The 25,873-nt window shown below is 38.8% G+C and overlaps 1 protein-coding gene across 5 annotated transcripts in view; it reads left to right on the forward strand.

The window, feature by feature from the left end:
- The window catches only part of si:cabz01090165.1 (uncharacterized protein LOC100333421 homolog), a 472,423-nt gene that overhangs the window by 208,325 nt on the left and 238,225 nt on the right, over positions 1–25,873 (forward strand). For 4 of the 5 annotated variants that reach the window (XM_038285979.1, XM_038285980.1, XM_038285976.1 and 1 more), the window contains exon 1: positions 19,401–19,561. The exons of the other annotated variant lie outside the window; for it this stretch is intronic. The gene's annotated coding sequence lies outside the window, so the exon portion shown is untranslated. Of the gene's footprint in view, positions 1–19,400; positions 19,562–25,873 lie in introns of those variants that run through there. 5 annotated transcript variants of the gene reach the window in all.

A 25,873-nucleotide genomic window follows, 5' to 3' on the forward strand; every position in this document is an offset into this window, starting at 1 on the left:
ATTAAGTGTTTAATTATGAACTCCAGAAAGATTTATTATCTAACACTAAATAAGAGTTACAATGCCAACTATCAAAAAAGAGTCAAATTAACACTCACTGGTGTGGACCCATATACACACTTCAAGGGTGTTAAAATCAAATCTGACAGTGTTGATTTGAGCATGTTGGATTCGCTGTGTAGTTTTTACTTCATAGATTAAGCTGTAAGTTCCACAAGGAAGGAGCATAATGACTAAAATATCTGCCTCACATTTTACTTTTTAGAAACTTTTTTTAGAAGCAGAAGTAAAGTTGCAATCTGAGGGCTAAGTGCTCTCTTAATATCATAAGGAACAAGATTTATGGTTTATGATGGGGCTTCATTATTAAACACTTTACATGTTAGAGTTAAGCTTTGAAATTCTATTCTGAATTGAAGCTGCTGAAGGGAGGATAAAATACAAGAAACATGATCTCTCTTTTTAATTTTCTAATTATGAATTTTTTTTAATTTTCATTAGAACTCTGGCTGCAGCATTTTGGATCAGCTGAAGTGGGCTTTCTGATTGTAAAGAACCACCATTTTCCAGCCTTTGGGTAACAGATGCATGGTCTAGTTTTTTATCATCACTTCTGGAAAACATCTTTCAAATTTTGTTAATATTGTGGAGTTAATATAAATTAATAAGTAAATAAACCTATTTAATGTCTTTAATTTCTTGAAGACATATTTGTAGTCTAACAGGTAATGAAGCTTAAGCGTAAATTCAATCTGGAAGACTTATTGAATACACTTGAACCTCCTGCAATGTCCCTTGTTCAGCTCCAGCCAATCATCTTGCAAGATGCCCTAATTTAGCTCCTGGCCTTCTCTCTTCTACACACAAGCGAACTTTCAGCCACCATCTCCTTCCTCATTCTCAGACATATTCTCAGTCCCACTCACCTTCTGGTGAAGGGGGAAAGACTACTACTAATCCTTTTCTAGAATACTCATTCAAGCATTCGCTGATTCATAGGATTGAAGTGTTCTGCCAGGCCTGAGCGCAAAAGAACTAATTTCATTACTGTCTTTATCTGCTTCTTTCTCCTCGAACTCCAGTCAGCCACGGCAGATGGCCCCTCACACTGAGCCTGGTTTTGTTGGAGGTTTCTTCCTGTTAAAAGGGAGTTTTCCTCTTCGTCGTCGCTACATTTATGCCTAGTGCAAGGGATTGCAGAAAGTCAAGGACCTTTTGTAATTGCAGCTTTTCTGTGTGTGAGCATCTCCATGTTGAAATAGCTGAGTTTAATTAGCATGAAAGTTCACAACATCCAGTCATGTCTGATAATTTTGATATTTGAAAAAGTATATATATATATATATATATATATAAATATATATATATATGTTTAGAAAATGTGTTTATTGATAAGGATCAGAGGACTTTATAGTTTGTAAAGGGATATCTGTTATGAATATTTAATGAGTGTTAATGCCTTTTCTTGCCAGCTAGTCAGGAAATCAATACAACTGTGGAAAGATTCCAAGGGCTGGCTTGCATGGTTCATTCACATTCACAACAAAACCAAAGTTATAATAAATGTACCCTGCTGTCCACTAACAACAATAGCTCACCTTCAGCCTTAAGCATCAATGTTTTATGTTTTACTCTTTACTATCATGGGTAAAAAATTTTCACCAGTTGTACCTCTGTAGCAGTCTTAACAAAAGAATGTTCTGGGTTTCAATCCTGGTCTAGGGAATTTATGTCATGTCTGGCTGGACCTTTTTGACCCACATGCAGAATCAGGCACGGACACAAATTGAAGAACGGAGTTTTATTTGCAACCTAAGTCAAGCAGTATGGGGAAAGGACTGGGAGTGCCTGGCATGACACAGCCAGCAGCTGTGTCGGAGGGTCAAGGCCCAGGCTGAAGGAGGCGAATGTCCGATGCGCGGGTTACAATGAAGGGAGTGAACGGAGCCTGAGAGCTGTCTCAGAGCTGGTGGAGAGCGGGCAGGCAGAGTTAACCGGAGCTGCAGAGGGGAGCAGGTAGCAGAGGTTGGCAACAAGAAAGCTTGACTCTGAGTGATCAGTCTGGGAGAGCTTTGTTCCAATCGGAAATCCAGAGAGACGAGAGGTGAGCAATTTGAAAGGTTACACTGGGAATAAGACAGTACTTTCTCAAAGAGGCAAAATGTTGGCTAGACTGGTACTGTAGTATGGGACCATAAAGCCATGAAGAGGTGGCTGCAGCTCCTTAAATCCCTACATATAGCTGGGAAGATAGATCTCAGGTGAGTCTGACAGGCAGCCACTCCAACCTGCAGTGCTTCAGGGGAAAAGGAAAAACTCTCCACACAAAGGTTCTGACAGTTTGCATGTGCTCCTCATTCATGCGTTATTTCTTTGTCATTGTCTAAAAGACATGACTTTTAGGTCAAGTAATCTCTCCAAATTGTCCTTTGTTATAAATGTTTCTCCATGGTTGTCTTTCCTTTGAGGGATTGTTTGTGTTCAGCTTAAAACCCTGCCCAGCAAGCACCTGTTCCGTAATCTGTTCTGTGATCAGACTTTAAAATTTGACAGTCATAACATTGACCAATCAGCCAAAAGGAAGAAACACCCACTCAAAATGTCTTTCTGGAAGTTAAACCTTAAAGGGCTGTTATCATGTAGGACTTTAAAAGAAAGCAATTTATTGTTGTTATCTTGTTACCATGGTGGCACGCCAAGGCAGCGGCTAAGAGCAGCTACTCCCGACTATTTTCACAAAATATGGCACTTAAAACGATACAAACTAGACATTAAATCTGCATCAATGATCGCCAATGCCTGCTGGAGCTACGTTCACAAAAGTTTTTTAAATACTGACATTTTTGACCATTTAAAAAGCTGCAGCGTACTACGGACGGATGTCAACAAAACAACAGCGGAAAATAACGGACAGATGAAGTGAGACTGCAGAGGGGGGCTAGCTGCGAAACTAAGGAGGGATCTCCACAAACCACCGCTTCCATTAATCCTGCTCTCCAACGTCTGCCTTTTGGAAAACAAAACGGATAATTTCCGACTCAAACTCTCTTCCAAAACAGAGACATGTAACTGCTGCGCCATCATTCTGACGCCAACATTACCATACAGCTTAGCTGTATGGTAATGTTGGCCTGGGGGGGGCTGATGCTGTACCGCACCGATAGAAACAAAGAGCTCTGCGTGAATGGAGGCTTCTCTGAGACTGTTCCCAGGCAATCTTCGGCATCTAGAGGGGCAGCAAAGCCCTCTGCAGGTGAATATGAGGAGAGCCCTCTAGATGATTCCCTGCCAAATGCTGAAACCTCCCCAGCCGGCTCCTCCTGGCCCCCTCAGGCTTCCACACCTTCTCCAGCATCGTCTGTCGCAGCTAAACCTGCTGATGGCACCACTGCTGCTTCAACCACGTCAGCCTCTTCAACCCAGGGGGCTACCACCCTCACAGCATCGTCATCATCGTCCTCTTTCTCCCCTGAGCCAGGAGAAGCGAGTGCTTCAAGAGCTGGAGGCAGTAGTAGCAGCTCAACAACAACTGCTGTTTACCTTATCAAGGCTACACTTTAAAAAATTAAAATTGTCTAGAGAGCTGTTCTAAACAAAAATTCCTTTTGTTTACATTTGTGTATACAAAATGACAAAATAAATCTGTCCAAGTCTAAGTTTACTTTATCCTTTAAAAGCCTAAACATAATATTTGCACCAGGCACAGTCAGCAGACATAAGTTTGTTGTGTGCTATCTGTTGACATTTTATGTACAAAATTGTAAAGTGGAACAATAGCAAATAACTAAGACTATTGCAGTGCCTGTACCATCAGTGTTAGTAGGGCCTTGTACCCTTACCTCCCTCAACTTAGTTACAGTACATATCTTATCCAGTGGCAGCTGCTGGAGTTTTCTCCGGGCCGGAAAAAACATTCTAAGAAAAACTTTATAAAAACAAAACATAATTTACATAACATAATTTTATAGAATACAACTCAAAATCCTTTTATTATCCCACAATAGGGAAATTATGGAATTTTCTTTTTTTAATTTTGGAATTTCATGTACAGGTTTACTTTTTTTACATAGATCTGTGTTTTGCATGGTTCAATATGGTGTCACAAACCTAAAATAAAAAAACAGTACCTGTACCAGTTTAATAATGGAGAAGCTTTTAGTCAGCTTTATACATTTTTTAAAAATATATAAAACCTATTTGTTGGCTTAGAATGTCTTTATTTAGGAGCATATGTATAATATGCAAATTAACAAATATCTAGAACAAGTATTATATATTATATTATTTTCCATGTGAATCCCAGATTGTTCATTCTTCTTTGCCTTTTCTAAATAGTGCTTTGAATCAGTCCTACCTGTCTTTATCCATGCTGGGTCAGATCCTGACATTTCTTTTCAGACTTTGGCTGTGCTGCTGACTGACACAGCTCTATTCCTTGTTTACTTGTTTCAGGCTTATTCTGTTTTATACCTCTGCTCATGTTGTCTTGTTTTGGTGAATATACACAAAACACATTATTTTCTAACAAATCGAACAAACAAAAAGCTTAAAGCACTAAAACTGAATATAAGTCAACAGGTTGTGATCATTTAATCTCAAAGCCTTTGTATGCAACCAGAGTGGCTAACTCTTGTAGAAATCTGTAAAGTCCTCTTACTTAACTAGGCCCCTTTAATGTTTCTGGGCTAATATTGTCAGGCTTCACTGCTATTATTCATAACAAAAGAAAATCATCCCTGCTCATTATAAAATAAGTACAGACCATGTTTCACTTTATTCCCACTTTTATCAGGTTGTTCTCTGAAATTAAGAATAATTCAGAGACAAGTTTTCATGCAAACACACCAGTGTTCTCCCTCCATAATTAATCCTCAGAAGTGTGATGATGAAAAAAATAAATTTCAAGACGTTGCACCATTTCTGACCTTCACATTCCCACAAGTAATTACAGTACTGCTGTTTCTAAGGAGCTCACACACACACATACACACACCCTCATTCCACAATCTGTCCACATATGCTGAAGGAGAACATTCATTTATCTTTGGATTGTTAAGAAATAACTCCATGTCACATTTCCAAGCTGCCATCTCAATCTGAAGATTTGATTCATCATGTTAGTGTCAGAAATCAAATGATTGTGTTCTGCAGTGGTTTAATGACCTTGTTTAGTGGATTGTTGTTACGATTTAAGGATTTTGGATTTTTTTATTTTCTTTTTGGGTGCAAGGTTGGCCCTCGACTTTACTATCTATTTTTAAGTTCTACTTCTTTTTCTTTACTTTTCAAAACTCCCTGCTTGATTTGGGTTTTTCTTACTAGTTTACTCTTTAAACTTTTAGTTTATCCTTTTTCCTTTGAGTTATTTTTGTTAGATCATGTTTTATGTTCATGTCCTCTTTGCTCCTTTTGCTAATAAGCTCTATATTTGTTAACCTGTGTCAGTACCTCTGGCTCCATGTAAGAAAGAGTACTCATTTAAAAAGTTGGTTCCCAACACTTGTAAAAACTCGTCAAATTTATTACAAGGTAGATTCAAGGATTTCTACCTGACATTGAATGAAGGATTTTAATGATTTATTTTTCAATGATTTCCTATTAAATCCCTAGGTCAGGCCTCATTGTTCCATTCTGATTTTCATGTGGAAAACCTAATTGTTTTGCCTGGTTGTTTACATTTCCAAATATAAGTGACTTGTATGTGATCTGTTGTGGGGACTGCATTAAAGCAATTTACCTCTCCTACATATGCTGTAAAGGATTTATTGATGTCACAAGTAGCAAGCGTGCTCTGTGTTTGCAGAATTAAACATGGATGGTAATGCTGGATCGCATTAACAATGCAATTCTTATAGAGAAATCACCAGAGTTGTTGCTTTTCTTCCAGCTTCAGCATGGCAGGTCACAGAGTACAGGTCACATTTTTACAGATCAGATAGGTAACTGGGGGCACTAATTATGCTTCACTCTCTGCTACACTGCCAGCACTCCAACAGTTTGTCAGCTGCCGTAACAGAGAAAATAAATCTTAAAACTTGTTTTATGAAAATGTCAAGAGTCTCTAAACAAATACCTCCTCTTGGGAAAACAGATCTCAATCGAGTTTTTCTCTGCTTAGAGTAGAAGAGATTGTAAGAGAAAATCTGGTTTAAAAAGAACTGTAAGAAGATGGTCACAGTGCAAGGGATTGCAGGGATTGCAAGCCCTTGAAGGTGGCTTTGAGGCTCTAGGCTGGGATGCACTTGGTCAGCCACATGGAGAGTCAGTACTGCAATGACTGAGTGTGTGACTGACCACATGAACTTCGTATAGATAACACCATCCCTTCCAGAACTGTGAAATGCTTTTCACCAGTGACCTGAAGGAGCTCCTAAACAAGGAGATAAGAGCCTTTATGAAGGGAGACAGGGAATTATTAAGGAGTATACAGAAGCAACTTAAGATGAAGATAAGAGAAAGCAAGATGGCATTCAGAAAGAGGCTGGAGAGCAAGCTCCAGCAGAACAATATTAGAGATGTATGGTCAGGGATGACGAAAATCAGAGGCTTCAAGCTGAAAAAGAATCAGAGTGTGTGAAGAGCTGGGCAGAGCAAATGAAATGAATACATTCTTCAGAAGGATCACTTAAGAAATAAGCTCAGCATCCTGTTATCTTGCTCACAGTCACAGGGACACCCTTCTCTTATTCGATCTTAAGCTTTCCTGTCACGCCTTAAATATGAGAGGAACTTTAGCAGATCATTATCAGAAAGTACAGTTAAAAATTTTAAAGACTCAGTTTTACTTTGTGTAACTGCAGTGCTGCAGAATGGAAAAGTTTAGTTTATTCCCCTTCACTGGTTGATGATTTTGTTCATGGGGTTGTTAGTTCTCTGCATACTGCCTTAGACAACGCAGCCCATTTGAAAAAGAAAAACTTAAAAAACAGAAAGTTGGCCCCTTGGTTTAATAGAGAGCTGAAGCAAAATGCTAGGAAATTGGTGAGAAAATAGCGCTCTACATAGCTGTGGCAATTCTACCTAGTGTGGAAAAATATTTTTTTGCTGTAAAAGAGGTGACTTTGTAAAGCAAAGCAGCATATTTCTCCTCATTAATAGAGGAGAATAAAAAATCCTAGATATATTGTTAATACAGTTGCCAAACTCACCCAGAGCCATAGCTTAGTTGAACTGTCCATCCCACCTGCTCTTAGCAGCAATGATTTTATAGGATTCTTTATAGATAGGATTGATCTTATAAAAAATAAGATCATTAGCACTCCTCTAGGTGTGATTGGTTTATCTCTGGAAGGTGGGGCAGCATCTGAGGTAGTCATGGAATGAACCGGGTTTAGACTGCTTTGATCCAGTTGAAATTTCTGAGTTAGCAAAATGATTGTCTTCATGTAAGCTTTCAACTTGTATGTTAGATCCAGTTCCAACCAGGTTATTTAAGGAGGTATTCCCTTTGATCTCCTCCTCCATTTTAGATGTGATTAATCTCTCTGTTACAGGGATATGTACCAAGGGCTTTTAAGGTTGCTGTAATTAAACCTCTGCTTAAGAAACTGTCTCTTGACACAGATGACTAGGTCAATTATAGACCTATATGCAATCTTCCTTTCTTAGCTAAAATTCTTGAGAATGTAGTTGCCAAACAAGTGCGTGACTACTTGCACCATAATGCACTTTTTGAAGGGTTTCAGTCTGGCTTTAGAGCTCATCATAGCACTGAAACAGCTATGCTGATAGTCGCAAATGATATTCCCATAGCCTAATGGACTTGTATCTGTACTTGTCCTGTTAGATCTCGGTGCTGCATTTAATACAGTTGATCATAATATCCTTTCAGATAGACTTGAATATTTTGTAGGAATTAAAGAAGCAGCACTAGACAGGTTTAAATCTTATCTATCTGACCGTTTTCAGTTTGTTCACGTTAATGACAAATCTTCCTCATGCTCAAAGGTTACCTGTGGAGTACCACAGGGATCAGTGCTAGGACCAATTCTTTTTACTACATATATGCTCCCAATTGGTATAATTATTAGTCCACTGTTATGCTGATGATACTGTATGCTGTTTCTGTCTATAAATCCAGATAAGGCTAACCCATTACATACACGCATGTCTTGAATACATAAAAACCCGGATGACTCTTAACTTTCTCCTTCTGAATGCAGACAAAACAGAAGTTATAGTCTTTGGACCAGAGTCTTTGAAAAATAAGCTGATTAGCCAGTTACTTCATTTTCATGGGATTAAATTGATCTCAGATAATAAAGTAAAAAATCTTGGTGTTATTTTTGATCAGGACCCATCATTTAAATCCCATATCAAAGAGGATTTCCTTCTGTAATGTGTGGAATATTGCAAAAAAATAGATATCTAATCTAAACTAATCTATTCATGTGTTAGTTCAAGGATTGACTATAGTAATTCTTTACTATCAGGAAGTCCACAAACTGTAGTTAAAAGCCTTCAGCTGATCCAAAATGCTGCAGCCAGAGTTCTGATGAAAATTAAAAAGAGAGCTCATATCTCTCCTATCCTGGCTTCTCTTTATTCACTTCCTGTTAAATGCATTATGTAATTTAAAATCCTCCTTCTCACATATAAAGCCTTAAATGACCAAGCTCCATCTGATATCAGAGATCTGATTGTTCCTTATGTTCCTAACAGAGCACTTCGCTCTCAATCTGCAGGTTTACTAGTGTTACCCAGAATTTCTAAAAGTAGAATGGGAGGCAGATATTTTAGTCATTCTTTAGTTCATTCTCTCCTGTGACTTCCTGTTATGAAGTACCTTAGTTTTCACCTGGACAAAAAACTGGAGATGCAACAGTAAAGATGTCTTGAAGAAGAGACAAGAAGAGAGAGTGTTTTGGGCAAGATGCTGCATATCTTTTATACGTCCGTTGTGGAGATTGTGATCTCTTCTCAAATAATTTTCTGGTGTAACAAAATCAGAGAAAATTAAGTTAATTAAAAAAGGCCAGCTTTTTTTCATTGTTTTGGTGTCCAAAATAGCTCTGGGAATGGATGTCCCAGAGCTAGATAATAGCCCAACAGATTTCCTTTTATAAGCAGACCATAACTGTTGCTATAAGGTTCCGCTTGGTTCTTGTATATGAAACTTTATTGAAAACTGAGAAAGAAAGAGGGGATAAGAACTAAGGGGAGAGAGAGAGGTAGAGACAGGCAAGAGCGCATGAAAAGAGAGAAAATAAAACAAAACAGCAAAATAGACAACACAGAAGATATACAGTAGAGATGAGAGGAAAAGAAAACAGAGCATGACTACAGCAGAAAGAAGAAAACAGACAACCTGTGGAAACATCACAGAAACCTTAAAGAGCAGCAGAGATAGATATCAGAGTGTATGGAAGACAAAATCTTATGGTGGTTACATAATATTATTCAGTGTGGTAAATATATCTGTAGCTGCAGCATAGTTTTTTAGTATTAGTGTGTATATTCATAAAATTAAGACCTTTGTGGACAGCAGAGAGCAAACTCTTCAGCAGACTGTTTAACACCAAAAGAGTGTTATCAGTCAAAGGCTTCTCCAGATCTGGTGCAAGAAAGACCTCCTCCGAAGAGCCTTGTTGCCACTGGCTGTGTCTCTGCTTCTGTCTCCTTGAACCCCAGTCGGCCTCAGCAGATGGCCACTCACACTGAGCCTGGTTCTGCTGGAGGTTTCTTCCTGTTAAAAGGGTGTTTTTCCTCTCCACTGTCGCTACTAGGGGTGGGTATTGCCAAAGAAGTCACGATTCAATTTGAATCACGATTCACAGGCCAAGATGCGATTCTATCACGATGCATCACGATACTTGAATTATTGCGATGCATTGCAATATTTTCTCCTCCATGTTTTGTTTTTTAATGACTCGGCACAGTATCCCACGGCCGGAAATGCTTGTGACACAAGGCAGCGTGCGTCAACCCATTTGCAGCGGCATCTTCTGGACTGGAAGTTGTATTACACTTGTTTTTGGCTGATGTTCGCCAACCATTCATGCAATTTTATTTATTCATTTTTTTTTTTAATAATCGATACTTGGCGTCAAGAATCGATGCAGTAGATCACAAAAATTAGAATCACGATGCATCATCATGACGATTATTTTACACATCCCTAGTCGCTACAAGCATGCTTAGTGTGAGGGATTGTATTTGAGTCAATGAGTCGATGCAATCAACTGATTTTCCTTAGATAGAAAACTTTGAATCAATTTGACTGTATGATCTGGTTGAACTGTAAAGTGCCTTCAGATGACTTGTGTTGTGAATTTGGCGCTATATAAATAATCTGAATTGAATTGGCTATCCACATCTTCATTATCCCATTGGAGAATGGCTGATGAGTTACTTAGACTTAGACAGATTTATTTTGTCATTAGGTATACACAAGTGTTAAAAATAAATTTCATTTAGGAACAGCTCTCTTGACAATTTTGATTTTTAAAGTGCAGCCTTGAACATTTCCTTTTTCCTTGTGGAATAATTCATTATTCTTTTATTCAATTGATTTCTGGATGCTGTGCAAATATTTTCTTTCAAGAGGACATGCCTTTTATAACTTTGCTTTCTCTTGGTTGGATTATTTTTTATCTCTATTAAGAGGACTTGTTAAATGAACCCACCCACTTTGAATGTGATCAACCAATAAATGGCCGTTATTAGCGATTATCCATCCCATATCGACTTCTGTAAAAGCAATCAATGTAAATCATATTTCTGTTTTAAGGCTGTTTCTCTGTAAACCATTTATATTTTCTGTAAACAGTGAGAAGAATGATCAGATCTAAAAAATGTGATAAAATTATGCATTTTAGTGTTGATAAAGTTCTATTGCAGATTGAGCATTGTGCTCTCAAAAGATAATTTATCTCAGACCATACTTGATATGGAGGAAATCAGGTGTAAAAAGAAACAGAAAAAGTTTGAGAAGTAAGTCGGAGGAAGAGGAAGAATAACAGAGGGGTCCACTTGACTATGAATGGAAGTCCTTCACATTCTTTGCTGAGGGTGTTTCCACCTCAACCTGCAACCTCTTAGCCTGCAGTTAGGAGCTCTTCTAGTGTCATTATCCAACAAGCAGCCACAGTCTCTCCTTCACTCCATCTGTCACTCTCTTCCCTCCTGCAGGCTTATTGTTTAAAGTCTCTGTTTTCTTTACGTCATCTCTATGTGATCTCATTTGATACAAAGACATCCATGATTTTACTATGGCGCTGGCTTAGTTCATTACCTATTATTTAGTAAGCGCTCCTGACATCCAGTTATTTCAGGGAGTAAATTGATAAGTGATATTATGACCACTCAGCAGAAAAAGAACATTTAAAAAAACACATCATGTTTTATAAGGTCAGGTTCCTCTGAAATAAAAAGCCATTATCAGTTGTCACACCAATATGTCCAGTAAATATTGGCTAGGGTGAAAGCTGACTTCTGACCTTATTGGTTTGGATTGTTTTCTTCCTTCAGTCCAGCTGCATTTAACTTTTCTAACCAAGCTACTGCTAAACATGCTGCTATTGAATACAACATTGCAAAGCTAGGGAGACAAATGGGATGTGGAAAAAAGATACTATTGGGTTTAATATCAACCCTCTGTAGATTGAAAAACACGTTTTCTAATTAAACTGATTAGCACCGTAACCCAAATAGCTTCAATTCTCTTTCCTAGCGATTAACATCTTATTTTGGAATAAATCAAATTTAATTACAATTCAATGTTTCATCCCTAATCGATCAAATAAGGTTAGGAGAAGATTGGAGAGAAGAGAGAATATTGTGGTAAAATGAAATGTCCTGAAACGGAGAAAGATTATGCCTCATGCTCTACAGCAGCCAGACAGTCTGGTGTCTCTAAGAGGAGCTCCTCTGGTTCCCAGTAAGACAACACTGCATACTCTGGTTTCATTTAACAATAGACAAAGGAGAGCAGCACACAACACCATGTCTGAACTGACTTAGAGTGCTTGTTCTTAATATGAATCACTGAACCGAGGTAGAGACTGTTCATCTTAACTTCCAGTTAATCACACCAAAGAAAATCTGTGAGGATTTCTACTGTTTAACATACATCTAAAAAGTTTTCCCCTATTTTTTTGTCAGACATAAAATTACTACCAGACGTATTAGTGGGGGGGTACATGTCCCCTACAATCTTTCAAAAGTCAGTTTTGGTCCCCTGCACATTACTGTCCAAAAACAATGTTACGCTACTGTACACAGACAGACGTCGAGGGCTAGGACCAAGCGGAACACTGCAGATCAAGCTGAAGCCTGAATCCCTGATTTTAGACTGCCCACAAGCTCCTGATTGGAGCTCTGTCTTTTGTTGTGTGATTTGCTGTTACCGCTATCACTACTGGGAAGCTCACTTTACAAAATTTTTTAGTGCCTGTCACTACCCGATCTGTACAGAAAACACAACCATTACCATTACCATTGACTCATTTTCACATGTGCAATCAGATGTTCATCCAGGTCCCCCAAAAAATGTGATATTGTACTAAAATCACACATTTTTATAATTAAATCACTACAGAATGCTAATACAAATCTTTAAAACATTTTTATGAATTTTCTGAAACAATTTCCTACTTTTTACATTTTCTCTGTTAAACTGCGTTAGACAAGCTCAGAGTAGTCCGGCAAAATACTATTATACTATACTTATCATATACCATAATTGTAGCATGAAATGAAAAAAATAACATTTAAATGAAAACATAAAACTCAAAAAGACCAGATTTGTGTTTAAATCCAAAGTTGAAAAAGTTAGCTCCCGGAAGTAGCGTAGGATCCCATATCCCACTCGGATATTACACCAGACCAACTTTATTATTTTTTTGTAATTTTGTCTTGGCTTTAGATCAGCTATCAAGGTATTTATATGTGTTTGCTGCAGCACCAGCCTTGGTTTCACCCATTCTAGCTTCCTTCTTTATCAACAGCAGCAGCCTTTCAGTATGAGCTCTGCTTCATGATTCATTTTCAAGTCACTATAAACGCCTTAACACCCCACCACACATACACACACCTGTGTAAGAGCTTGTGTGTGATGAAGCAGTGCTAAATGGATTCCACGCAGCCCACAGCAGTGAGAATTGATTGGGAGAGGAGGTCGGAGAGGCTGTAGGAGGAAATGATGAGTTCACAAACAGAAACGTATGAAGGGACATAAGCACCTGGAAACCCTTTTGGATAATTGGCTCATCAATGTATTCCATTAGTACAAACTTGGGCCACATAGTTGATGAGATGGAATAAGAGTGGCGAGTGCTTTGGATCAGCTATGTACCAGAGCGCATTCAGAAGAAGCACACAGACAGATGTTCTTCTTGGATAACCAGCAAAAGGAAATGTTGACAGGACCAAAATGTTGACATTTTGGAAAAAGAAGACAGGTGATTTGAAAGGGGTGTGAAGGAAGCTATTTGTGTTAGGAGAGAAAAAAACAACCTTAAACATAGGGGCTGGACTCAGGTTTTAGCTCTCAAAAATTTACAACGCAGGGATAGAGTTGATTCCTTCCCACTATCATAATCCTCATCGCCGTGCAGGGGACCAAGACCTCTCATCTGGTCAGCCAAGCAAAAAAACTGACCCTAACGACGCCCCTTTTCATAGGCATAGGCCAGTATCGGGTATTGCAGGCTAACAAATACTGTACCTCAACGGTTCCCCATTACTAAGGGGCGGACCTGTTCTCCCGTTCCATTTGCATGGTCTCTAAGCCAAAACAATGCTTTGTTGGGCTACTCTATAAAGCTTAGGGCTCTACACTAATTCAGATATTTTAAATAGAAAAAGCTTCCCGGATGGGAAGCAAAACATCTTCAAACATGAAAAACAAACTCCAGTGGTTTGTTTTTTTTATTTTTTCGGAAAAGCAACAGGAACGTTCCTTAGCAGCTTAAAAGAATTCTTAGAAAAGATTTGATTTCTATGTTTGGCCCAGAGTTTATCAACAGCTAAAACTGTTTATCAATTTGTGCATAAAACAAGATTACCTCAAATTGTTCACCTACGTCCCAGAGGGAAACAGGAACACCTAGATCACTAATCTTTTTATCAACCTTTTGGAGAAAAGTCTACACATCAGTTTAAGTATAATTAGACTCTATAACTCAAACATTTTTTTTTACCAAAGAATTGTGCTGTTTTTAGCTGCTCCACGATAACCTGGAGTGGATTATATAGTAGTTGTGTTGCCAGACTCTCCAGCATTACTCCCCACAAAGTTCTAACAGATCTCTGAGTTTCCATTGATTCTTCAGGTTCTGCATAAATACAGTCACTGTTTTGATCATGTTACGAGGGGTGTGAGGGATTGTATTTGAGTCAATGAGTCAATGCAATCAACTGGTTTTCCTTAGATAGAAAACTTTGTATCGATTTGACTGTATGATCTGGTTGAACTGTAAAGTGCCTTGAGATGACATGTGTTGTTAATTTGGCGCTATATAAATAAACTGAATTGAATTGAATAGCAATGTCAGCTGTCTTCACAGCTGTGGTTGTGAAGCCCTTCTAGATATTCCGTGGTCATGTTTCGGTAAAACCCATATGTCATAATCTGGATGTATAACACTGTCCCCTGTGAACATCTAGGTTAGATGACATCCCATTAACTGTTTGTTGTTTTCTTGCATGGATCTGCAGCATTAATGCGTCTTTAACTAGTCAGCTTCAGGCAGATTAAGATGTTTTTTCTTTTTTTTAAGTCGTAGGAAAATGGCTGTTTCAACCGTTGCATTTCCGAATTCTCCCGAATGGTGCCTGACTTTACACGAGTGCATAAAGTGAATGTGATTGGCCATTTATCAAGGGGGCGGGGTTGTTGTGGCAGAAGGATTGCAAGCAAGTCTGATTGTGGCCAGTTTGTCGGAATAGTGCTTGTAGGTTAGCAATGGTAAATTACTTTGGAACCAAGTAGCACTAAATTGGTGACTTAGAAACGACACTGTCATGGAACGTTATGGACAGTGGAGACATGAAAGAGGAGGAGAGTTTATTGTCGGAGGTCATGGATGAGTCTCCTCCGTCATCCATTTTTTTATTTAGAGGAGGAAAACGGGTACAAAGATGTTGTGGAAGAGGACGCCAGGGCGGCAGAAGCTTTGTTTGGTGTAGAAGGCCTTGCTTCGCAAACACTGTTAGTTCTGTTAGCTCTACGCCTGCCGAAGACACAGGCGTCCATCCCCGTGAACACTGGGATGGAACTCAATGGTAAATTAAATAATTCTTATTTCAACGGTTGCATATATTAGCTGCGACATATGAATCCAGATGCTATGACCAATAAAAATTGATTGACAGATGATCTTTGATATGTGATTTGCCGGATTTAGGTGTTCAAGCTGACGTATAACTAACTGGCCTGCAGAAGATAACAGAGAAAAAAACAACAGATTTTAAGACAGGATTTTTTTAAACAGAAATTTTCTAACTTTTGCAAAAATACCTTTTGATAAAGAGTACATTTATAGACATGTTTAAGCCAGAATTATGTGACATTTAAATACGACTTCTTTATGACTTTAACATTTAAACATGTTCAATCAAAAGATCAGGTTAACCCACTATTTACATTATCTAGGGATGAAATTATCTATTGATGCATGAAGGAAGCTTGGTTCCATTTTAACTCACAAAGTACAATCCTTCAATCTAACTTTGAAACAGCAAAATGTTTCATAATGGATGTCCTGCAGGTGGATTACCTGCATGAAGAGGCTGACATAAAGCTTCAGAGAGAACAAGTTGCAGAGCGTTATGCAGTTATTTTCGTTGCAGCTGCAGCGACTGCCAGATTGCAAGTAGTTCTGCTGTGGATGGGTTGTTATGCAGAGCAGGAGAGAGGATCTGGAGAGAAGCTCAACTAAAATTGTTTTTTTTTTTCAGCATCTGATCAACTTCAAGTGTTGAATATTGTTCAGTAGGAAGAACAACTTCTTTTGGTGCTCAAGTCTATTTAAGGGTAGAACATTATTTGGGTTCATTTGGGTATAATATAGAGCTGAAATTCTCCTGCTGAGAGCAGATCAGACGGCTTAGGTCAGCTTAGGTTCAGACTCTCACATCTTGACTATAAGGATCATTATTATCATTTCTTTCTTGGCCTCAGCAGCTGAATCAAAAACTCCTGAGGAGAACCACCTGAGTCCAAACAGGTTGTTTAAACTCTGCTGGGAGTGGGCTGCCTGTCTGCTGAAAAGGCAGAGGTCAGAGAATTTACTTGCAGGATTTACTTGACCGTGACACGGATGACTGAGAATCTTAACAGATATATTTACTTGCAGAAAATGTAGGAAAGATTGTTTTGAAGAAGTAGAAGATAAATAGGTGTGAGATACCCCTGATCAGCTCACAGCTGTGTTTCAGAATTGTTGTACATGTTTCCTGATGCTGACACGGATCCATCTCTGGAAATGAATCCGCCTTCATGTTTCTCAATATCTTGATACATTTGATATAATTTGATCCTAAGATCATAGGAATGGGTTACAGATGAAATATGAACAGAAAGCAACTAAAATTAGAAGCTAAGATCATAAAAGGTTTCCTCAGACAAAAACAATCATAAATCTATTCTAACTGGATAAAATATTTTTCTGCTTCCTTGTCCCATATCTGTTAATTCATGACACTACAGAAGAGGCATCATGTTTTATGATCTTTTATCTCAGTTAGTTGTTACTCTGTCTGGCTTTTTATTTTGACCTTTTCCTCTAATACTCAAGCATCTCAGAAGGTTTCTGCTGCTGCTCATAGCTTCAAGAAATCTCTAGGAGACATTCCCTCTGCATGCAGCCTTTCACCTTCAGGGTAAAGCTAAGCAGGACTTGATGCTTCCAGTCAGATGCTGTGGACTGAGGCGTTGTAAAACCTGCAGCTCCACCTCCTTAAACAAATAAACCCTTGCCTACCTCAGGATGATTAGCCCTTTAATGGATCCAGCTTAGGGAATAAAATTAGTTTGCCTTCTGAGTAATGGAGCTCTGCTTCTAACAGCTATATGATTTACTTTGAGTAATTGGAGATTTGCTGGTTTCTGTTGGAGAATTTCAAATATCATTAGGTATTTAATTTATACATCCAAACATGCTAAAGACGTGTATCCATGTCAAGACTAGGTTTGCTTTTTTTTTTTCTTTTTAAGCAAAAGAGGGCAGTACAGAGTATGGTTCCTTAAATGTTTTGGATCAGCGTTTTCAAGATGATTTTGGGCTGCTTGGAAGTTTGTAGGGTTGTTGACTTTAAAAGTTTTCCAGATAAAAGGCTGAACCATGAACTAAATGATGGTAAATAAAAAGGTTTGAGGGTGTATTTTCAGTATTCTGATGATTATTAAATGCAGGTTCTGTTCTTTGTGGATTCCTGTTATTCTCTTATAGGCCCAATTCGCTGCTTTTGGTACTGATTACAAAACTTTCCTCATTCTCCTGACATCCCGAGGCCGTTTCATAAAGCAAGTTTAACAAACTCAAATCCTCAATTCTGAATTTATCTAGCCTAAAGTTGGAAACTGAGTTTTCGGTTCGTGGATGCTGTAAGTTAGTTTAATCAACTCTAATTAGGTCCACTCAGAGTTAAGCACGTGGGTAATAACTATGAAAAGCCATTATCAGTGCAGCCATGATTTGACGAGTCAACATGACAACAAGCAACATGCCTATTTCACACCAATTGAACTAGAGACTGTAAAATGTGTTTAAAAGACCGAGCTACTCTGCTACAGCTGCAAACGAGAGGAAAATGGGGTACGAGAAGATTGCTGCTAAAAAAAACCTGTAAGTTTATACAGTATGAAGTCTCGATGGCAGGCCCTTTTGACATTTATCAAAAGCCCTCTCCTCTCTGTTGTTTGATTTTTAGATCACTAAAATTGGATTCTACCTGGTAAAAATCACATTCATAGTCCGTACTTTCAGGATAGATTTTCTAAATTACATTATTGCCAGCAGACACTGAATTTCAGAAAGTCCAAAAACAAAAACTGTACTAGTAAAAATAAATTTTTATATACCCAGAAATGTTTACACATTTTAAATGGCCATTTTGAAATTCATCAGCTTGACTGAATATGTATGATACAGTGGTAGCCATTCATAATTTGCCCATTTTCCTCAATGGTCCTTGGCTGGTCCTCTACAATTTCTTTTTAAACTTCAATCTTTGTACTAAATAATGACATCTGTACACTGTCTAAGAACCTTCTCCTTCTAAATATTTTATTCTTGGCCAGCTAAGGCTGTTCTTTCTTTAATTGGATCCTCGTCTAAAGAATATGATATATTTGTGTTTTTAAAACCTAATATCTTTGATGGATCTAATGGCTGATTTTCTTTTGTTGTTAGTACAAAATATGGCAGAAATCCTCGAGAAAATCAGGAAACAAACGTGATTGGAGAGTTAAGGCAGACAGCTACTGAACAGGTTGACTCTTGGGAGAATGTTACTAATGTAACAGAAATGGTGGCTGATGAAAAATAATTTTGAAACAGAAAACTCAGAGTTTCCCTAATTTCAGGTTAAGAAAACAGTAGCGTTTTCAGTAAATCTTCTGAAACAAGCCCCTGCAGCTGGACCTGCCATTAAAAGACCTTCTACTGGGTTCTGACTAAGTGTACTGATTTAAAATGCACCACATCCAGTCATAAAAACTTGTTATTTTTTCCCAACTTTATAATACAGCTCTACTTTACAATGTTTTTTGGAGATAACATGAGTCCAACAGATATGAATCCCTCTGCAAGGCAAAGTTAATTTCCTGGCCCACTTCAACCATCTTAAATAACCACAACATCCCTGTGACAGTGACTTAGGCAGTGTGGATCTCAGGATGGGCGGATTTCAAGGAGGATCGAAGGAGGCATAATTTGCTGCTGACAGTCCCCAAGCAGAAAACCTTCTTAGAAACGCTAACAATTTCCTACAGTCACCTATTTAGCCTCCTCACTTCAGTTTCAAAACATTGTTTTCTAACTGTGGCAGCTGACTTTAGGAAGTGGGCCAAAGTCATCACATGTAGGTCTCTGGAGGAAAAGGGTGGTGAGGTTTTCTTTGAGGACAAAGATGTTGACAACCTAAAGGAGAGAAACGAAATGAACAAAAGAGAAAAAAAAAACACTGATTAGCTGTGAAGCAAAGATGTAGGCTGATCGGTTAAAGATCCAGGAACAAAAAAACATTTAACTTGTTTCATTTCATTTCAGCATTTTCTCTTGATTTAATTGGTGGGTCTGTCCTTCTTTTATCCTTTCTGTCAATATCAATGGAGTTTAAGTAATTTGTCATCTAGGATGTTCTGGTGAAACACAGAAACATCATAGAAATGTGTTAATTATCTCCTAAAAACCTTTTACGTCTCTCAAATTGTGTCTTTGTGTCTCTTTCTGCAGGGAACAAACAGACTTTTTCGGACTGCTGACTAATGAGATGGATGACTCTGAAGACTTTTAGTCCAGCATTTGCTGGCTCTTGCACTCAAAAGAAGGTTGTGTTCTCCTTGGACATCCAAGTAAACCACATGGTCATCCGTAAGATAGGAGAGAGACTAAAGGTAAGCAGCTTTACAATCAGTGCTGAGCTCTGGATGAAATATTTGATGGACAAGCTACAGAGCTGATCTCTGTGGCATGATCTGGACAAATGCTGTTAACCCAGAACTGGATGTTTTAGAACTGCAATTATGTGGTGCAGATACATATTGTTTTGGTTGCTTTAAGGTTTGGGGCTCAGTATTTGTTTCTTTTCTTGGTCATTGGTGTGTTTCCCTTTCCTTTGGATTCATCAGACCAAAGAACCCAGATGATGACAGGCGGAAGACATGATGTCTGAGTCATTTATTAAACAATTAAAACTGAACCGAAAAGAAATCCTTAAAGAATTAGATAAATGTTCACAGATAATCATTAGTGACTTGCTTGTATTTGATGGCATTACACGAGAGATTCAAGATGAGAATGGTATGTGGTTTTTATGTCTGTTCAATGTTTCCGTTTTACTATTGGTTATTTGGTGTTAGTTTCTACCAACTTGAAAACATCCACAGACTGAAAAAAGTTGGGATCACTCTGACACATGATCTGTATTCAGGCTGGTTGTCCTTTTGGAATGTGAACATCGATGAGGTTCAGATCAGATTTATTTTGTTGAATGACCAACAGTTCTCCTGTGGATAGGTTTTGCCAGAGGGGCTGTGTATCTCTGCAGCTCCTCCAGAGTCACCATGGTCCACAGTGTCTTAGTAGACCACCTTGTGTTCCTTTGTTGCTACATGTTTAAAGTTTGGGAGATTACCTATACCATTAAATTGAACTAGAACTTCCTCCCTGACATTCTAGGTTCCTTTGCCTGCATGCTCACTGCTTCCCAAGAAGATGGCTTAAAATGCAGAGGAAAGCTGTGGGAAAATAAAAAGTTAACTATATTATTATTAGTTATATAGCAGGACTCTGGTTATTGATGAGGATACTTCAGAGGGTATAGTAGTACTCAGTGGAATTAAACTTTTCCTTGTCCTTTCGAGAAGTCGAAGCAAAGGGGTGTTTCATTTTGTGGTTCAGATTCATGCTCACTTTGTATTGATTGTTTGAATAAAATGAAGTAAATACACAAAAGTTTACACTTGAAATATATCCCAGTACTACTGATGTTTCTATGGCCTCAAAGCTGACTCTTCTGACCTGAGGAGGTCATGATTTTAGGAAGAAATTTGACCCACATACATACTCAAGAGGCAAAAGCAGTTTTAAAAAGGTTTATTTAGAAGTACTCAGGAGATTGATCTGAGACAGTGATCTGAAAGAATTGTGGCCAAGAGGGAAGGATCCTTTTAGGAGATGCTGAGATGATCGTTAGTTGATTCCAGAATGCAAGCTTCTGCAGGTTCTTTTCCAGGGGATGTTTGGTGGCTCCTAGTGATGTTATGAGACCGCCATAATGTCTGACCGCTTCAGATCAAAAACTTTGACAGGCATCACAACCCTTTAGTATTCAGTCAAGATGTGGGAGTTTGTAGGAGGGTTGCGGTCAGTTGGATAGAGTTTGGATATACTATATAATAGACTGGTTGTTTGTTCAGCCAACCTAGTTGGTCAAAACAATGCTGCTAGATAAAAGGATATAATGATCAATACTGAATAGTAATAGAAAGTCAGTAGTATTACTTTCTGGAATGTTAGTGGTGATAGTGGGGTCTGCTTTGGAACGTTGTTATACTACTTAACAAGTATTTTAGTCAAAGTGAGCAATTTGGATTGGTTTGCCCTTTTTCCAATATAGATTGAGTAAAAACATGAACCAAAAGATTGGTTTGAAACATAACCTTTAACCAAAAACCAAAAATTGTGGAAAACCGTTTTTAATAAAAATGACTAATACATTTCATTTTGTTCATCATTTGACAACTTGCACAAGCAGTTTCACTGTTTGCTTTAGCTTATGTCTCTAAAATGACAGAAAATAAAAAGTTTTACATTAAAAGATCATTCTATTGTAAGGAATTTCACACACACAAAACCTTACAAATTATTTTATCATAGACACTAATCATGAACAATTTTAAAAGGAACTTAAAAGAAAAAACACACAAACAAGAAAAACAATTGCAAACAGATTATAGCTACAGTTATGCACTCCGCCAGTAGGTGTTGACGTGTTCACATGAAGCCTCATGAAATGTGTGGTTTGTTGAGGCAATTTGCCCAAATGGTTTAATGCCTCCTGAGGCTTTATCTCACCATCACTTGTGACTCCGGGTTTCTGAAGCAGGATGGAACTTATGACCAACGCAGTGGAAGGTGAGCACGGTTTAGTCTGAACTTGCCGTCTCAAGGAGGAAGCTGCTAGCAAGAAGCCTTAGAGGGGAACAACGGCTCTAGGAACTTGGTACGAAGAAGTAACCCATGGAATAGCTCAGGAGAGGAGCAATTTAACAATCTAGGGAGCCAGGATGGAGACACAGATGGCACCTTACAAGAACCTCAGGAGACTAGAGGCTGGCTGAAGTCCTAACACAGGGGTAACACTCTGGGTGTTAAATGCTGGCAGTGAGCTACTTATAAGCCTCTCCCTTTATAAGTTTAGATGGAAAATACCTGCGTTCCTTCACCAACCTGCTCCCAAGGTCAAAAAAATCTGAAATAAATAATTAATTCACTCAATCCTTGTTAAGCCTGTCAGTGCAGGTCCCACACAGACAAAAAAAACACACATTAGAAGATTTTACTGCCATCTTGCTGTCAAAGCTCAGCCAGCCCAGATCCAGCTTTAGTCCTGCATACAGAGGACTAAATGAAAAGGAACTATTTTAAGAGACAAACTATGCAGTTGTTTTGGTCTGTAGGCTTTAGAGGAGAAACCAGGAGCATGAACATGATTTAAAACAGAGCAGAAACTGTGAGTCTGAGAGCAGTGTCTACAATCTGAAAACAACCCCATCTAAGGCTCCTGAACAAACTCTCAACATCTAAACTAGTCTGCAATTAGTGTGTGTATATTTCAGATGCAGACTGAAACTAATGCAGCTTTAATGGCCACATTAGTTTGTTGCTGCAGCTGAACTGTTGGAAGAAACGCTGATAAGCAAATAAGCTAATTAGACAGCTATAAATCTCATAGCACACATACACACAGGCATAGACCAAACTCTACCTGCATGCTTTCTCTCTTCTCTTCCTGCATCAGGAAACACACCTCACTCTCCAGCAGGTTTGGCTCATCTCATCAATTTTACATACTCTACCTCTGCATGCAATGAAACCAGCTGTATATTTTTCATCGCTCTGTGTCATTCAAGGCTTTTCTGTTCCGACTAATATAGTACTGCTGCGGTCGAGGCAGCGGCCTAATGAGACCCAGTGCTCCCACGGATAGTGATAGTAAAAAGATGAGCGGCCTTAATGGTCACAAGCAGTGTAATAGGAAACACAGAGCGCCAATAATGTGAGCGAAGGTGGAGGTTTAAATTACAGCAGGAGTGGCTGCTGCTGCTGCTGCAGGATGGAGGTTACTCTAAAGAATGAAAACAAGAAAGAAGGTTTTTCAGGTTTAGTTCTAAGCTCCAATTAGTGTTTAAGTCTGATTGGTTAAAAATAAAAATAAACTGTTTTTATAAAAACTACCTTGTGATTTAGCCGTGCACTTAGCCTTTCCATCAAAGTGGCCCTGCCTGATTCTGCAGATTGGTACTCATTAACCTGCTGCATCATCTGCAGCTTTATTTGTAAAGTGCTTCAACAGCAAATAGCTAAATATCAAGGATAAACATGATGAGAGAAAACATCCAATAAAAGGACAAAGATAAGCACACAATAATTGTCCATTTAATGCATAATGAAACCCAGAAATAAAACAGATCACATGAATACAATAAAAAGCTTAGTAAACCATTTTTTTTTTTTCATTTTGGTTTAGGCTGGTTATAAAACTGGACAGTAATAAAGGCAGATCACTAAAGTAGGGCCCCTAAAAAAGATCCCTTTCCAGGTGGTTAATTGGAAGCAATGATTTTTAACTCCAAAACAAGGAGCTGAGGGCTTAAAGAACTTTGAATACCTTTAATTTGTGTTTATATTTATCCTGCTGCAGAAAAACTCTCAACTAAACCTATTCTTTTACTGCTTAGCACCATCCATCCTGCTGTTCTGGTTCTGTTTTAGTCCACTAGGGGGCGCACGATTCAAGCAAAGGACTTGAGTAATTAAATTAGCAGCAACCGTAGTTGTCAGCAAGCATATGGCAACAGTGGAATGAATCATCTGCCTTTCAAAATGTTTCAGTATAGCTGGCTGTTCATGGCTTAATGTGGACACAGTGGGCTGAGTGTGGATAAGTAAGGAAACATGCATCGGTGCTGGACTGACCAGCAGCATGAGGACATGCCTGGCCCTTTCTGCAATGTCCTCCAAGACTATTCATCAGAGCAATGGACCATGCAGGCCATGAGAGCACACCTTGTTGGGCAATGTATTTCTTTCATGGTCATCCAACAGCAGAGACACCGAGGGGGGGCTGGGGCTCCAGTCTTCATCTGCTCATCCCAGTTTATCTGGTGTTTCCTAACAGAGAACAAAAAGCTGAAAATCTGCTGCAAAGATTCACTTTTATTGAGAGATTCAGAAGAAAATACATTTATTTAAAGCTGAACCTACATTTTTGAAATGCATTTGATCAACAACTTTCAATAAATTATTAATAGTTATTAATCAAAATTAAATCAAAGGGAAAAAACAGTATAGTTGTCATGATGGGTCTCTGTGTTAAAAACTTTAACAGTTTATTATTGAAAAGCACATTAGAATATTAATGAGCGGGTTCTGGTACTGGTCCGGGACTGGAATCACTGAGTGATCTGCAGAGATGAATAGTTTGGTTAGCCAGGCAGCGGTGAAGACTTGTCAGGGGTTTGATTCTGGTTTGTACCTTGATGAGGTTCAGAGTGATCGATGGAGAGAGGGAACCGTTGGGTCCAGAGGCTGTGGATTCAGCAGAGAGCTCAGCAGCAGCAGCGTCTAGCTTCAGGCTAATGAGGTTCAGACCTTGAGTTGATGTCCAAGTTCTCCCTTGAGAACTAGCTGGGGATTTCAGACTGATAGTCTTCAGGTTTGGCTTCCTAGGGCAGGCAGGCAGGTTTCCAAGCAAAAGCTCCTCCAGAGCTACAGACTTCAGTCGGACTTTCCTGTGAGCAGAGAAGACAGAGGCTGGTTAGAATCTGGTTAGTCTCCAGAGCAGACAGAGATTCTATGTGCAGGCTGAGGATCAGGTTCTGCTAACCAAAACTGGTCAACACTCCGCCGACGAAGGCAGGTCTGGCTGCTGCTTATGTAGGAGGTCTCCTGATGGGCTGATGATCCTCAGGTGTGCTGGAGGCTCCAGCCCAGGAGACCCACAGCGCTCTCTGCTGGAGACAGGTGGCAGATCTCCAAATCCCTACAGTAACCCAAGTCCCAACAGAAAAACATACAACAGGAGGGGATCCTCGGCGCCCTCTGGAGGGCAAGCCTCCGGATCCCAACAATAGTAGCCGAAATGTTTGTAAATTTTGTGGATAGAGGCTGACAACCTGGCCAGACTGTTTTTGCATTCTTCTATTAATGCTTTGAACGAATGCATCATAATTAATAATCTGCTGAAATCAGAGCCTTGATTTGGAATTGGACAACAGAATGGCTAGATGTACGATAATGTGCCAAGGTTTTAAACTTCACTGTAATTTTATTGATTTTTTTTTTGTTTGTTTGTTTTGTTTATTTGTTTGGCTTCCAATGAGCTAAACAGCATGCAGAGAATGCAGAAAACTTGAAAATATTCAAATACAAATATTAAAATTAACCTTAAGATACAGGAAACATCCTAAATCTACCAGAAAACCACTTTATAGGTGATGGTGGAGAAGCTTGTAATGAGGCCCATTGGCCCTGAAAGGTTCAAATTAAATATTATTCATCTCAAAGTTCATGTCAAAGAATCACAATTGATATCACTTACACCCATAGAGGATAATGTTGGACTGCTTTCGAATCAGATGAAATCTGTCCAGAAACTACAGTGGATTAACCTTCAAGTCTAAGCGAGGTGTGTATCAGAAACACATTAATTTCATCCGAGCTTGGAAGTCCAACTATTTCAAGTCTCTAAACGTATCAGCTAGGAATCTGTACTTTAATGCTTTTTTGTTGAGCAACATAAAGCACAGGCTTTTTTATGGATTTGTAGAGTGCAAGAACCAGCGAGTCAGACCTAAAAAAAACAACAAAAGAACAAAAATCCATATCAGCTAGAAAATGCCTGATCGTTGCAACTCTGGTAAGAGTATCCACACCAACTCAGCAAAAACCCGGCTACTCTCACAGCTGGATGCTGCATCCAG

This window comes from Cyprinodon tularosa, unplaced genomic scaffold (genome assembly GCF_016077235.1).
Source record: "Cyprinodon tularosa strain WSP-4 unplaced genomic scaffold, ASM1607723v1 ctg219, whole genome shotgun sequence".
In the NCBI taxonomy this organism is placed as follows: domain Eukaryota; kingdom Metazoa; phylum Chordata; class Actinopteri; order Cyprinodontiformes; family Cyprinodontidae; genus Cyprinodon; species Cyprinodon tularosa.